Source organism: Aethina tumida, chromosome 3, assembly GCF_024364675.1.
Source record: "Aethina tumida isolate Nest 87 chromosome 3, icAetTumi1.1, whole genome shotgun sequence".
NCBI lineage: Eukaryota > Metazoa > Arthropoda > Insecta > Coleoptera > Nitidulidae > Aethina > Aethina tumida.
This window is the reverse complement of record NC_065437.1, coordinates 25,481,259-25,496,614: the sequence shown is the minus strand read 5'-3', so window position 1 is coordinate 25,496,614 and position 15,356 is coordinate 25,481,259. Positions and strand designations below refer to the sequence as shown.

General features: G+C 31.5%; 1 protein-coding gene across 2 annotated transcripts in view; it reads right to left on the bottom strand.

The window, feature by feature from the left end:
• The window catches only part of LOC109594390 (uncharacterized), a 57,779-nt gene that overhangs the window by 16,606 nt on the left and 25,817 nt on the right, over nt 1–15,356 (bottom strand). Inside the window, exon 1 of one of the 2 annotated variants that reach the window (XM_049965347.1) lies at nt 7,836–7,871. The exons of the other annotated variant lie outside the window; for it this stretch is intronic. The gene's annotated coding sequence lies outside the window, so the exon portion shown is untranslated. Of the gene's footprint in view, nt 1–7,835; nt 7,872–15,356 lie in introns of those variants that run through there. 2 annotated transcript variants of the gene reach the window in all.

Genomic DNA, 15,356 nt, shown 5'->3' with positions numbered 1-15,356 from the left:
AATGTATTACGTTTTCAGTTACATGATGTATTTAAAGTTTTAATAAGATTTGCATTCGGTGTCTTACTTATAATAATGAAACCGACAAAAACGTGATACTAATTGCACGACTATAACGTTGCTTTATTTAGGTATCTAGCTCAGTGGAATAATCCTCATGTTCTTTTTGATCACGTTTTACTTGCGTCATTTTCTTCTTATTTGACTTAGACTGCACATCATTTTAAAATGCAGATTAAGCCCACTTGATTGATGTATTCAGGTTTTATTTACGATTGGTTCTTTTCCAAAGAAATTTATTAAGGTTACCTAGATGCTTACGTTTTTTGTACGCAATGTTTAAAATATAGAAATGAAAGGAGGTACGCAGAAACAAAACAGAAAATGTCGTTTCATGGCTTTTTGCACAAATCATTTTATCAATAAAAATCGCTTTGTCACATTTCATCTATTTTCCCTCGTGATTCCAACGAAAACAATTTGCCCTGGTTTTAGTTTATAACAGCTAAAAAAGTGCGGTAAATGAAAAAAGTTCAAACGTGCCAAATTGTATTTTAAAATTAAATAGTTTGAAACAGATTCACTTTGATCGCGTCCTTTTGAATTATAAAGCTATAGAGTGAAAAACAATTGAAATTGAATTTTTGAATAATTGTAGAATTATTCTTTTCCAGTTTTTACGTTTTGTAAAAATAATTAAACATGGGCAATCGATAATCTTAGTCTATTCATATAAGGTGAAATAACAATAGACATGCGCTATTCAAGAACAACACACGTGATTATCCATTAAAGCTAAAGATATCAAAAAAATATTCTTTGGGACTTATAACTGGTATTATTTACGCTAATTTTAAATAAATAGTAAGTAGTATTTTTATGAATGAATGTAAAATTTACTCCGTACTTAGTTTGAATGGAGTATAGATTATGATCGTTGTCATTTAATTGGTCAATTTTAGTATAAATTTCAGGAAAAACATAAATTAAATAATTATAAAAATAATAACTAGAAAGTGAGTATTAGAAATTTGCTTGAAATGTAACTAGTTAAAACGGTAACAGAAAATTGACATCGTATGTTCAAAGCAAAGTTAATTATAAAATTATGGCTATATTTTCTAATACTAATTATGTAATTGAAAACGATAAAGTTAATGCGTTAACGCTAATAAAATTATAATACCAATAGAAATATTTTTCAATTATCATAAAATAGCAGTACCTACATAGTAAAGCTGTTTACAGCATAACTTAAAAAGAAATCATAAATTACAGCTGCTTAAAATTACTGTTATATTTTTATCGGTCAAATTGAATTATCTGACATCAGTATCATCATCGTTTTATATCTCATCAAATATCACGTTCATCCCCACGTAATTGCCACAATAATTCTAATCCATAATTGAAACAGCCAGTGATCAAACACAGTACATTGGTAAAATAACTGGGCATCCTCACACATAAGTATGCCTGGTCAAAAGGTCATATGAATATGCACTGCGCAAGGGCAATGCACCTACATATCATGACCATACCCAAGCCAGTGTCTTTGATGGACACTAGAATGCACTCCCACGCTAGGATTCCTATCATTAATCAATACACACTTGCACTCATCTGCCCAAGGAAAAATTCCTTTGCGGCTTCGGAAAGCCAAGAATTTGCCTTTTGAATGGTAAGCCAAATTGATTGTGTTCTTTGGTTCTTTGCTTTTATGTCCGAAGAGACAAAAGTGCTTATTAATTTTAAGCTAGTGGAAGAAGAAAACAACCAAACAAACTAAACCAGAGTCGAGGAGTAATTGCGTGATTTTAACCGCTGGTGAATTCCCCAGTGGAAATTTATTCATTCGTGAACTTCGCGGGATGCCCCTAATGAAGTACTTGTATTTTTACGACAGTTATTTGCTAAACCATTCATCATTCATGCGAGTTATGGTCAGTTGCGTTGTTTCCACAACGAAATTAATGCCTTCACACAATCAACTACTTCCTCGTATCGGAGACGATCGTTGAATGTATGTGGCGTTAACAATTTTCATTCCGGTAGAAATTCCGAGAGTTCTTATGTCCGAGGGTGTGATTCTTTTATTGCTAGATGATTTATTGCACGAAACGGAGATAATCTATGTTTGATATCTTGGCGAGAAGGGAACCGAGATGAAAAATGATTAACAACGAAGATAAAACATTCTGATTACTAATATGGTATATTCTATAAATAGTAATAAAAATCTATTTCTGGCACATGTTTCATGTTTTTACTTTGAGCCACATTTTGAAGGTTCAATTCATCAGTTTTTTAACAGGTTTCACATCATGAAAATAGTAACAATAAATTACTTGTTTCCTGTAACAACCTTATGTATTATGTTAATTTTTATTAAGCAACGTTTAGGGATGCGGTTAGTAATCACAGTCGTAATTTGCCATAAAAAATTATATAGCGCAGCATTAAATTACTGACTCCTTCTATGAACGACAATATGGTTTGTGAGCCTTGCATTAAATATTTCAGACAAGGAAATGCCATTTTGTGCTTAATCGAAAACAATGTTTCATGAATTGAATTTAATTAACCCCATTTGATAATTCTTGGAGATTTTTTTGCCAAAGCTTAAACGTAGTAATTTCCATTAAGCTGCCATTTACCTGTAATAAATTCCGTAGAGATGCAAGTGCATTGTTTACACAAACTTTGCATTTAATTAACCTCATTGCAAACATATTTAAATTTTCTTGAAAGCGTTTTGTTTGTCTTCTTAAGCAGATAAATGATATTCAATATTATGCTCTATCTGCCATATGTTTGAAAGGTTCGTACAAATTGCTAACGGTTTCCGAAATAATTGCCTCGTTAATCTAAACAAACACACAGGTAACATAAAATCAATATGATCTGCGTAATTACAGGCAAAAAGCTCTAATATAGATTTCTCATCAGTTTTATGTAAATGCATAACTATTTAATCCTGTCGAGATAGGAAAACATGCAGGTTAATTAGCTTGGAGTTTTCTCCTAAAAGGAGACTGTGCCCACCAATTACTTCTTTTTTACCATGGAATATTATAAGCATGTATGCAATTATTGCCTCCGTTTAATTTTATTGTTTCCTGGAGTTCTGGCATTAATAAAATCACTGAATGTAGATCAGCACATCGATTGACACGGGTTAATTAAATTTAACGGACGGATGTAAAATCCATATTTATGCGAAGTGCACAGCAAATTATTGGCCAATAAATATTAGTTTTCGCAAAAAAATTGCCAGAAATACGCGACAGTTTCGACCGAAATGAAAAAAATGATTGTTTCCGTGATAAATGGTCGTGATGAATACATCAGCACTCCCGGCAATTTGCTTAATTGAACGCAGTGGATTCCCCTGTAGTATTGGCCATATAACAGGATATTACTTCTGCATTAGTCTTCATTAGTCGGGTCGAACGTTTGCAATTTTAATAACTGTTAGCGACGTCATGCACTTCATTAGAACCAAGTGTGAAGACATGTCGTAGCTGTATTGACAGAACCGCTGCTTCGGATCCTTAAGACCGACACGAACTCCAACCGAATGGGGTTTTACAACAACTAACATCGCGGAGATCATCTTCCTCAAATATATCTTTATTATGAAGACTACTGGTTTATTAAAATTGAAACAAATGGCTATTCATTAAAACAAAATTATAGAAGATATAAACAATTAACATATATAAAAATACATTACTTTTGTGGAGACTCTAACTAATATATACTCATAATCGTCTTCATGGTCAAAATTATCATGAAATTCTAATGGAAATCAAGCCTATGTATTCATAAACATGTTTATGTTAGTTTAATATAAAAAGTTATGTTTCTACCACTGTTATTGACAAAAGAATTTGGTATTTTTTCATAAAGGACATCTTATTTAGATAAATTTGGAAGGATAATTTTATATAACCAAATAAATCCTTATCTTTTTGTAAAACTTTCATAATATTTCAACAGTTTATGTTTTTTTTTTTATTTCATCCAACATTTGACAAAAATTGAGTAAGTAAATGTGTTTCTGGTGGTTACAGTCTTTAGTCCACTGAGAAACTAATAATGACTCAGAAGATAGAGTGAAACTAACCCAAGTAATTTCATTTATTTAAAAATGCTAAAAAGGTATAATAGGTAAAAACAATAAAATACTGAACTTCTGTATTTTAATTTAAATGCTCGTAAATTCTACATTTTTAAAACAATTTTGATAAACCATTTTGTTTATAAATAGCACCGATAATCTAATTTAAAAATATTACATAAAAACAGAAATAGGATGTCTGTTAACTAAAAAACTTTACAGTCGGATGACTGGAACCTGACATTGATAAATGTTGAATTGAATAAAACCAATTTATTTTTGAAGGCAAGATGACTTTTTAATTTTTGTCATGTTTATTGAAATAATTAATATAAAAATGACTCCCTTGTTTTACTCATTCTTTTGTCACATCCAGATGCATCATTTTTAAATGTCAAAATCTTTGTACTGTCATACTATTACATTAACAATACTTTTAATCGCCTTCATCAGCAATCATCATGCATTCAAGTCTTTATATCATAAATATATTTGTTTAAGTTAAAAGGTTATGAGTAGCTTAATGAAATGAAGTTAATGTTTTCACCACTGACCACTGATAATTTGAGTATTTTTTTCTTATTTCTAGTCCCATGATATTATATTTAAATAAATTGGAAAACATAGTTTTTATACAACAAAATAAATTATCTTTTTTTAAAAAATTCATAACATTTCAATTTTTTATATTTTCTTGATTTACGTAAAACTTATTGGCTTAAAAAAATTAAGTAACTGAGGAATTAATAATCGACACTGGAGACTGAGTTAAACTTACACAAGTCATCTTTAAACAATACCAAAAAATGAAAACAATAGTAATAAAAATCTATTTCTGGCACATGTTTCATGTTTTTACTTTGAGCCACATTTTGAAGGTTGAATTCATCAGTTTTTTAACAGGTTTCACATCATGAAAATAGTAACAATAAATTACTTGTTTCCTGTAACAACCTAATGTATTATGTTAATTTTTATTAAGCAACGTTTAGGGATGCGGTTAGTAATTACAGTCGTAATTTGCCATAAAAAATTATATAGCGCAGCATTAAATTACTGACTCCTTCTATGAACGACAATATGGCTTGTTACCCAAAATTTATTGGCTTAAAAAAATTAAGTAACTGAAGAATTAATAATCGACACTGGAGACTGAGTTAAACTAACACAAGTCATCTTTAAACAATACCAAAAAATGAAAACAAGGTAATAAAAAAAAAACAGTAAAATATTGACTTTCTGATTTTGATAGACCACAATTTCTTTTTGTTTTGTTAATAAAAAGCACCGATAATCTAATTTAAAAATATTATTATACAATTAATATAAAAAGAACTCTCTAGTTTTTCTCATCCTTTTGTCACATCCAAATGCATCATTTTTAATTATAAAATCTTCGAAATACTAAAACATTAACAATACTTTTCATCGTCGTCATGATCAAAATCATCAAGCATCTTTTTATAAAACCATTATATTTCAATGGTTTAAATTTTGACATTTTCTTGATTTAAAGATAAGTTAGAACCAAACATTCTATTTGGCTAAAAAAAGAGTAACTGTGGTACTAATAATCGACACAGGAGACTGAGTAAAACTTACCCAAATCATCTTTAGCTTATTTATTTAACAATACCAAAAAACTGGACAAGGTAGTAAAAAAACAGTACAATACTGAATAATTTAAATACTCATAAATTCTATATTTTAAATCAATTTTGATAAACCACAATTTCTTTTTGCTTTGTTTATAAATAGCGTCAATAATCTAATTTCAAATATTAAAAAAAAAACAGAAATAGGAAGTATCAATTATCCGTGAACTAAAAAACTTTACAGTCGGTTGGCTGGAACCCAAAATCGAATATTGAATTGAACAAAACCAATTACCATTTGAAGGCAAAATGTCTTTTTAATTTTCGTCATTTACATAATAAATAAAGTTCAAACGTTGGTGCTGAATTTTTATAAATTAAATACCGACATTTCCAAGCGGACGTTAGACGTAAAGAAAATTGAAAACCGGGCGTGCTTTCGTAAATATTTTCCTTGTTGCTGAATGCAATCCGGTCGTTGAAGAAGTGCAACAGTTGCACGCTCCGAGTGAGGCCGGGGTCATTTCGTGGCCTCCTAGGCGATCTTATCTATGAAATCGTAACGGTATGGCACACTGAGCCACCTCAACCGTCATGTTCGTAATTTGCGAAACAGACTGGACTTTTTCAACCAGTTACCCCGTTCGAACGTTTGTCCGCCGGTATGGCGAACGTTTCTCGGAATCGATCGGTTACCAGTGATAATTACTGATAATTCCGTAGTGGAAAATGATTTGGTGCAGCGTAAAATTTCAACATTTTTCGCCCCGCAATCGCCAACAACTGGTCCATGACGCGTTTAATTGTAGGAGTTTTCTGACGACATAATTACACATCACCCAGATGAACATGTAACGTTCACAGACGAGACGATTTATTGGAAACGATAAACAAACATATTTTCAAGATTACGGTTTACTGATAAAACACCGGGTATAAAAGGCCGGCAATCATTCACGGTGTGTAGGAAGTCCCGAGTGAACGAGGCAACCTATTTCCACTCATCTGGTGTATCCATCTTCATTACATTTTGCACAATACACATATAAAATTGGTTTTAATTACATGGCGTAGATTAATGAGGTCTAATAACTCAGGCTATTCCCATTCGGTCCGCGTAACTGGAAATTCTCATGGTTTACTTCTGATGGGTTTTTTACAATATATATTTATATGAAATCTTGTGCAATTAACCTGCAAATGCAAATTCCCCATTAGAGCTGTAAACGGCAATGCCTGGTTGCCGGTATGACATTTTCGCACAGAACTGTTCTCCCAGAGATCGTACTAAAAATGTAATAATGAATATAACGACTTTTATTATTATTATTTGCGTTTAACTGTTCTTTGTCATACGAAATTAAACTTGCAAATGGCTCGAATGATGCGTTTTATTATGATAATGAACTATTAACTATTCGTATAATATTTCTAATAGCATCTATAATTTTTATTGTTTTTTTTTACTAATGTCGCCGGATAAACTAAACACTTTTTTCATTTCATTTTTTATGTCCCATCAGAAACTTAATTAAAATTTGTAATTTTTATTTTTTATAATACGTGTGTAAGTCTATAACAAACAGTGTGTTACAAAATTTCATTTTGTATTTAAGTCGGGGAATTATAGTAAAGATTTTGAATTATCGTCCTATAAAACTACATTAAGTTATTGCTTCCCAGTAAGTTTCGGCCATTACCATCAGTTACTCACAATGTTTCACAGTTGAATTGAATTTCTAATAGGCGATAAAAGAATTTTAATTATCGCAATTGCTCCGAAGATTAAAAAGATTGACGATTTAATGAGATATCACGTGCAAATTATCAACGTCTTTATATTATTTGCTGAGCAATCTTTTGCATTTCTAATTAAACACCGATTTTTTTCCCCTCCGACTTATCTGACTTAATTAAATAGTAAAATAAGCCCGGGAATTTAATTAGTTTTGTAATTAGCAGGACGTTGATTTGCTCTGGAACATTTTAATAACTGCTACTCATAGTTATTGTATTACATTAATTGGTGCTGTTTAATAATTTTAACCGCAATAACTATTTCAACCGTTCCACCGTTACTGTTTTCTTTTTTTTTTTTTTTGTTCAAAAACACTCACCGTAAATCGGAAAGATTAAAAGGCCGAGGTATTTACCTGAAAACAAAGAATGGTAATTAAATTATGTACACAAAAAGAATGGAAACAAATTAAAATGAACGAGTTAAGACGTGATAATACGCTTAATTTAATTATTCGGCCGGCAAGGAAATTATACTAAAAGGTTCGGTAGCTTCGGGCATTCAATGGCTCCGCTGGGGTTACTTACGTTAATAATTATTCTTCTTTTCATTAAGCTTCATAAAAGGTAATGAAACTAATTTGTTAAATACAACGTTCTGGCGAAATGTAATGAAATCAAGGTAAGGTAAAAATGTGTTTTTGTGTTAGATTGTCAAGAAAGTTTGTTAGTGATGAATATTCGGTTAAATTTTTATTGTGTTGACGTAAGGTAATATTGGCCATTTTATTCAGGGCTTTGATTAAAGTATTGATAAGATGCAAATTCGTACAATTTTTTTGTTTCACTTCTAGCAATGCCAAAAAGTGAGGAAGTGTAATGTTTTAGCACTATCATTGATGAAAAGACTCCTTTAATTCCCATTAAACAGTCACTAGCATGTCAAAGCTATGTTGATTTAGTGCTACACCAGTAGTAAGCCTCTGGAGAGGAGCTTTCCGAGATTATTTCCTATTTATGCAGGATAATGCTCCTCCACATGCCAACATGAACTGGCCTTCTTGTTCACCTTATCTTAATCCCATTGGGCACTTATGGAATAACGTTAAAAGAAGAATTAAAGATCTTCAAAATATTCCTGGCAACATATATCAACTTATACCGACAGCTTCAATGTGCTTCAAGAAGACATTAATAATTTAATAATGTCATGTGTTGCGTTGCGTTGCTGCCAGGGGTAGTAATATATTATATAAATAGTAAAATCTAATTTAACGTAAAGTTTATCTTCTGAGAAATTCAAATTTTGGTTTTGATAAACAGCTTTTTACTTTAAAAATACTTTTTTCTCAAAGAAATAGACTACCAGATACTTTCAAAAAACAATATTAATCCAATAGAAGGTTATGGTAACTGTTTGGTGGTCTGCTGCCGGGGTGATACATTACAGCTTCCTGAATCCTGATGAAACAATTACGATGGTGAAGTACTATCAACAAATTGATGAAAAGTAGAAGAAATTGCAGCGTATGTGCTTGACATTGTTCAATAGAAAGGAGCAAATTCTTCTCCATGACAATGCACGCCTACAAATCCCACAATTGCTGAAGTTGAACGTACTGGGGTGGAAAAATCTGCCTCATCAGACAGACTCATCAACTGACTATCACTTTTACAAATGTTTCAACAACTTTTTACATGAAAAATAATTTAAAAATCAAAAAAGAAAGGCGAATTCGTCGCTTCCAGATTTACAGTCCATTTCAGAGGTATAAATAACCTTATTCCTCTTTGACAAAAATGTGTTGACTCAGGTGGTTCTTTCTTCGATAAATAAAGTTGTTGTTTAAGCTGAGATTTGTGCCTTTTATTTTAAGGGTTGATAAAGACAATAACTTGTTGGTAACCTTATGCAACTCTTTGGTGAAATGTATTGAAATCAAGGTAAAATAGCCCTTTTGTGGTACTTTTCATCAAACATTATTTAAGACAAAACGCGGAAGAGACGCTAGTAACTAGTTATAGAACATTAAATTTTATAGTAGATAGTTACATTTATTGAATTATGGCGGATAAAATGAAAATTGATGCATATATTGCAGTAATTTTAGCCTACGCCCAATAACTAGTTCTCTATGCCTACACTCTCGACGGGAATTATCGTTGTTGTTTATTCTCATGATCTAAAAATGTATTCCAAACAACTAAAAACTGTAATCATAGTTTATAAAACCACTGACAGGTATACATAATGGTACCACAAAACCATTGTTATCTATTCAATTTTCCTTGCACTAAAAACGTCGTTAATAAATTCACTGATATCACACACATCAAGCATCAAAACGTAACCGTTATCGAAACCACAGAATCGAATTACACCAAGCCGAATAACGGACAGCAGTACGAGCAGTTTCGTGGTGCGATGCGGTTTCCCAGATCAAAAATGGTCTCATCCGTAAACGCATCTTTTTGTTATCGAGGACGTTATGCAGCAAAATCTGCGAGGTGTTAAATGGAAATTGAATAAAAAAAGAGGAGTAAAATCTCGTAAACGGTACCAAGAGGTCAGTTCGTCAGCCGGTAGCCACGTTTACCGTTTCTCATTACAAAATAATCGTCGTCCGAACGTTCTTGAATAGCATTCGCTGGAATCGTCAACATTTACATTTCGCAAGGTGTAATTATTATCGGCTTGTGGCGTGCGTTTCTTGCATTGTTTTGAATTTGAAGCAAAACTACTTTATGGAGTAGCACAATATCCAATTATACAATGTAAATCTCTCGGGATTTATCTAGGGAACGGCACTGATTGAATTATTGGTTACCTGAGCTCTCCGTTGGAGTATAAAGTTGGCGGTAGCTTTAATCAATTATTAATGCCCGCAAAAAAGCACATACCTACGGAATGTGTATGAGCCACTGTGGACCGAGGAATATTTATTTACTCTATTAAACGCGATTGGTCGTTATCCCCTTAAAGCTCGTCTTTATTTATTTGTTCTTCGCCTGTACATGTGTTGCGTTCTTTATTTATAATGATTTAGCACGGGATTATTCCGTTTACAATTTGCTTTTGAACCAATTAAAACAGTGGCACAATGGTCAATTATTGGGTTAAGTTTGACTAAAAGAATAATTGGTAAGCGTCGTGTACCTCCAACTCTTATTGTTATTCCGGGTGCTCCTTTGTTATATAAGAAATGCCTCGTTTAAACTCTTAATGAACAGAAGCTTTTTATAGAACAATGAGGTGAACCCATTTAATAATCCACGAAGTCGGCTTGTCATTTCCCAGAAAGCAAAATTAGTATGGTGGTCATCGAATCAATTTTTCACGGACTTAATACAGTACCGTCCGTAATAACTTCATTAATATGGTAGACAAAAATGGCACTAATGGTTTAATCAGAACACAGTCGTTTAAATTTGTTAAAAAAAATAATTAATTTTCTAGTCTAATTAGGACAGTCCCAATCATCAGGATGTTGCCCTAACAAAAAGACTAATGCACCATTTGTAGTACCATGAAACGTTCAATAATAAATTACTGAATAAAACAAATTGTGATAAAAATTAAGTATACGTTTGTTTGCGATACCTTAAAGAAATGAAGAAAATTAACAAAAAACTGATAATAAGTTTTCCGATTGACTTCAAATTTTACTCATTTCTTATTTCAATAGTTATATACTCGCACACATGTATCTTAATAAATTCTGGGTACAAGTATCTATATATATATAGATAGATATATATAATGTACATTCATTTCGAGGCAACTAGTTTCAGTGGTGTCAAATCTAAGGCTCATTTCAATCATCAGCAAGTTGAATATTGGGTACTTGAGATCAAGGAGCATAGAAATATAATAAATTAATTTAAAATTCTTAAAAAAATCATTCATTTTGTGGTCCATGACATTCAAAGTCATCAAAATCTTGCTCTGAGAAAACGACACCTCCTTCTTGGTACCATTTCACTAACACAAATTTATTAACAATTTTTAAAAAAACATTAATTTTATGGTTCAATCAATATTGTCAAAGTTTTCCATTTGAAGTACCATTGTTATTTATGGAGGTGGACTTGATCTTTTTTACTTTGTGGATAATCTTCACTTAATTTTTATGTTTTATTATTACTTTAGTAAAAGAGATCTTTTATGACTGGAATTCCTAATCGGTATTACGTTTACTCATGACTAAATTAAAAATATAAATTATATCTTGGTCCACAAAAGGATACATTATCGATGGTTAGTTTAAGTGAAGTTACATCTAAGGCTTATTTCAATTATCTATTAAATTTATTTACAATTTATGTACGTGTCTCATAAAATACATGACTCAATGTTGAATGAATTAAAAATTTCATTTATTGATTGTATAGTTGGTAAAATTAATATGATTGAAATCAATGATTAGATGTATTATTATTGGGATATCCACCGTGGTGTGGAAGATTATATATATTCTTTATAATGTAAACTACATGAAAATTGCCTTTGCCATAAGCCCTAATTGAAAACTGCGCATTTCCTTTATTATTAACTGTTAACTGTTGGTGACCACAAAATTATTTTTAAGAACTGAAATGAATTTTCATTTCCATGTTCCTTGTTCTCAAGTACCCAATGTTCAACTTCTTGAAAAAACGTTCCTCATGAATAAACATTTAAAACAAGTTCACCCACGTTAATAGAGCCGCTATTATAACATACAAAAACAAACACGCACGAGAGAAGACAAGCGAATAGCATTTAATAATTGATAAAATCAGTTTCACCCCAGTTCGGGCGAAGCCGTTTATTTTCATTGGGCCAAACTTGCAGCCGCCGTGCCAAAGTAATGGATTTATGACACAAATCACGCATCTGTATTCATTTATTTAAATTGATGTACATTTTATTCAGGTAAAGTGTATATTTCAGAAAAATCTCCGCCGAATCCGACTGCTCGATTGAACTTGACCCGCATAATGCCTGACGGGCGCGTATGGATTTTCTTTTTGCCATCGCTTTGATGCGGCCCCAAGCAAATTTAAACGGCGACAAAATAAATAATTTAAATAAATTTCAGACGTCACATCAAGCAGTTATGCGGTTGTACAAATAAGAATAAATTAGTCGTGAGAAAGATATCACGAATTCCGACATATTTTCGACAACGAATCGTATCATAAAAAAAAGGAACAAGTGTTTCGCCGCCTATTTAATAAGTCTATTAACTTTTTATTAATCTTCAGCAGTTTTTACATGTGTAGTTTGTTGCCAAACCTGATTTAATATGCCGGACTTGACACTAATGTCCAAATAAAAAGAATCATAATTTTCAGAAATGGCGTAGTCAACGATCGTTAATTTTAATGATGTCACCAAGTCTTCTTTATGACTGTCATAATTAAAGCATAAAAAATAATCCGTTTTGCATTTGCAGATTTGTAATGCTAATGGAGACACATTACTATTTAGCATTTGTTGAGGAAGCAACAAAAACGGCTTCCTCCAAACACCATTAGTTTCAATAAATGAATACAAAATGGAAAGTGGCAGGAAATTCACATTCATTGGTTTTATTTAATTAATTTTGGTTTACACGGCTGATGAAATGTAGTTTGTTAATGGCAGTATCACATGTTGCACTAATGGAATTATTAAAACTTAAGTTTAAATCGATTTAATGTATATTGCACTCGATGGCAATTTGGTTATGGTCGCCGCATGTTGGGAATTTGGGGCGACCACAGTTCCCATTTGTATGGTGTAATTAAAATCAAACTGCTTCATGGCTAATGCTATTTTTGTCTTCCGTTTAATGAAGTTATTACGGACGGTGTTGTATTTAGCCCGTGAAAAATTGATTTGATGACCACCATACTATTTTTTTTTTTCTGGGAAATGACAAGCGGACGACCAAATTGGTACAGTTCATTGTTCTGTAAAAAGCTTCTGTTATTTATTATCATTAATCCTGTTTAAATCACACAACAACCATAAATCTCTAGAAGAAAGGCAATTAGTTACAGATAAAAAGTTAAAGATTGGGTACTTGGTATTAATAAACACATAAATATGTTAAATTAATTTAGAATTGTTAAGAAAATCATTCATTTTGTGGTCTAATCAGGAACAGTCAAAGTCATCAAGATCTTCCTCTGATAAACATGCTTCGTGGTACCATTTGCTTTGTGGTTGATGTTTATTTATTTTTTTCTATTTTTTATTATTTTTGTCAAATATATTCACCATGATTGAGTTTCTTTGTAATTAATTGCGTTTCTTTTACAATAATGGCCATAATATCTGGAATTTATCTATATTTTGACAATTTGTACGGTAATATCATTATTATTAATATTTTAAAATATAGTAGACATATTGTATACCATATTAATTAGGTATTTCACCCACCGTATATGGAACACCAACAATTGAATGAAATTTAAATTTTTTGGTTGGATTAATTTTAAAAGTAGTGTTTAAGGCTAAATAAGTGTTTTAAACATTTATTTTTACATCTGAATGTGTTAACGACACTAAAATAGGTAAAGGCAAATTTGTTGGTTTGGAGTTGCGTATCAAAATATTAATTATTTAAATGTCAAAGAAACCCACACAAAATATTAATATTCTATATTCAATAGGTACATTTTAATATAGATTTTTCAAAAATTCCAAGCATTATGTCTAATACTGTATATTTTGATGACTTTTGAGTTGTTCATTCAGGGGTGGACTTAAGTTGATGAAATGCAATTACCAAAAGCCCTGATTAAGGTTTGTACAACTATTGTAGAATATGAAGGGAAAAAGACAGGTACTACCACAAATAAAAACAAAATTAAACATTTTTAAAAACCTTGGCTACTGTAAAATAATAAGACCTGGTTCCTGGTTTAAGTGGTGTCAAATCTAAAACTTATTTCAATATTCAACAAATTAAATATTGAGAACTTGAGATCAAGAAACATACAAATGTAATAAATTAATTTAAAATTCTTGAAAAAATCATTATTTCTGTGGTCCAGGACACTCAAAGGATCTTGCTTTGAAAAAACAAGACATTCAAAGACATCAGGAACTTACTCTCTTCTTCAAAACCACGAATGTTTTTTGATACCATTCTTTTTTATGGAGATACTCTTAATCTGTTCACTTTATAAATGATCTTTTCTTAGATTTTTTGTTGCATTATTATTTTTGTGAAAGAGATCTTCTGTTTACATATTACCTTATTGACTTTATCAAATAGGCGAAATTATCATTTTTAATATCAAAAATTGAACAAGTTTTTAAAAATCCGGACACAAATACGGGTACATTAATGATAGGATTAAAGTAAATGAGCCTACTCAAGCCAAATATGGCGTAACACCTAATGGATTGGGAGATTAGATAAAGCAGCAACGCTTAGAAGATGCAGCACGGTTGGACTTTTTATGAGACTCGCATTAACAACTGCACAACGAGAGAGGAAAAAGGAACAGGAAACTGTGTTGAATTACTGGTATTTTTCTCGCGTTGCGAGAATGAGGACCAGAATCAGGTTCCAGGAACGATTTTGCATTTATGGAATAAGTTTCCGGTTTATGACTAGAATATACATAGTCTTATTTAAGTGTTAATAATTCAATAAACGTCTCTTGTCAACATTTCTAAAGGAAAAGCTGTCAAATCATTTGTAATACATTGGTCGAGTGACAAAAACAGAAGCTCGACTTGTTATTGGGAATTAATTGGTAACAAAAACCGAATTAGAATTCATTTACTTTCAATTTCACTTCGGATCGTTCTGCTTTATCATTAACAAGGGTATCATTTTCTGCTTGAAGTAACTTACTCAGAATTTCGTGCTCCAACGCTCGATGTCGTTACTACTTCCACTTAAAAAAGTTTTTGA